Raw genomic sequence first — 1,212 nt, 5'->3', positions numbered from 1 at the left:
TTTTGTTTTTTTTTATTTTTGAGAGATAGATAGCACGTTACCCGCTTCCTTTATTTCATTTAAAAATATGCTTAGCTGAAAATGTGAATCAATTAGGATTCGAACTTGGGTCTTGAGTACCAACCACCAAGCCCTTTGCCATTTGCCCTTTGCCACTTTCTTCCACACAAGCTTGGCTGAAGGATCTTCTGCGGCAGAAACGCTTTAAAGTTGCAGAACGCAACTTTTTTCATTGCGTAATTTAGCTAAACGCCCGATAGCAGCAGGCAAACGCTCGTTTTGGCCGAACGGGCACATAATCAAGTAATTAAGAGACTAGAATTTTTAATACATAAAACAACAAGAGCTACTATGGTGGCTAGGGGTGGAAATGAGCCGAGCTCGAGCGAGCTTACCTCGACTCAAATTCGGCTTGAAATTAATTTCGAGCCTAAATTTAAGCTCAAGCTTGAATTGAAATTAATTCGAGCCGAGCTCGAGCGAGCCTAATTTCGAGTCGAGCGAGCTCGAGCCCTAAACGAGCCGCTTGAAATTCTCAACATCATATGATTAATAGTTTAATTTGTATAGAACATTATCTATAATTTAATACAAACATATGTGTAATAGTTCAAAGTACAAAATAATTATATGAAATATAGTATTATAATATAAAAAAAAATAATTTATGAGTTGATATCTCATTTTTTTCAGCCTCACATGTCTTCTCTTCCGCCTTCAATCTCCATATTATTCATTTTCATTTATGCGGTCAAAAATAAATAAATTATATAGATAAATATTGGATTAAACTATCCAATCATATATAACTAAAATTAAAATTTTATATGAATAATAATTTTTTATTTTAAAAATATTCTGTATATTTTCTCAAGCATACAATTAATAGCAAGGTAGGCAACAGCGGGTATATGCTGTTACTTGGTAACTTGGAGGGCTTCCGACTTGACCACTTAGGGTGAGAGACAGAAAAAGAAAAAGAGAAACATATTAAAAATTTAGAGCTCTGTGAAAGAATATATATATATATATATATATATAAATTTAGTAAAATTTTGCTCTTTTATTTATCTATTGGGTTTGTTTTTATGAGCCAACAATATTGGCCCAATTTTACTAAACTGAGATTATTCACTCAGCCTATATATAATTAATATATAATTAAAATATATTATATTTATATATTTTTTAATATATATATATATATATATA

The sequence above is a fragment of the Ananas comosus genome, linkage group 2 (assembly GCF_001540865.1).
Source record: "Ananas comosus cultivar F153 linkage group 2, ASM154086v1, whole genome shotgun sequence".
Classification (NCBI taxonomy): domain Eukaryota; kingdom Viridiplantae; phylum Streptophyta; class Magnoliopsida; order Poales; family Bromeliaceae; genus Ananas; species Ananas comosus.
The sequence above is the reverse complement of the archived record's forward strand: the minus strand, read 5'-3'. Positions refer to the sequence as shown.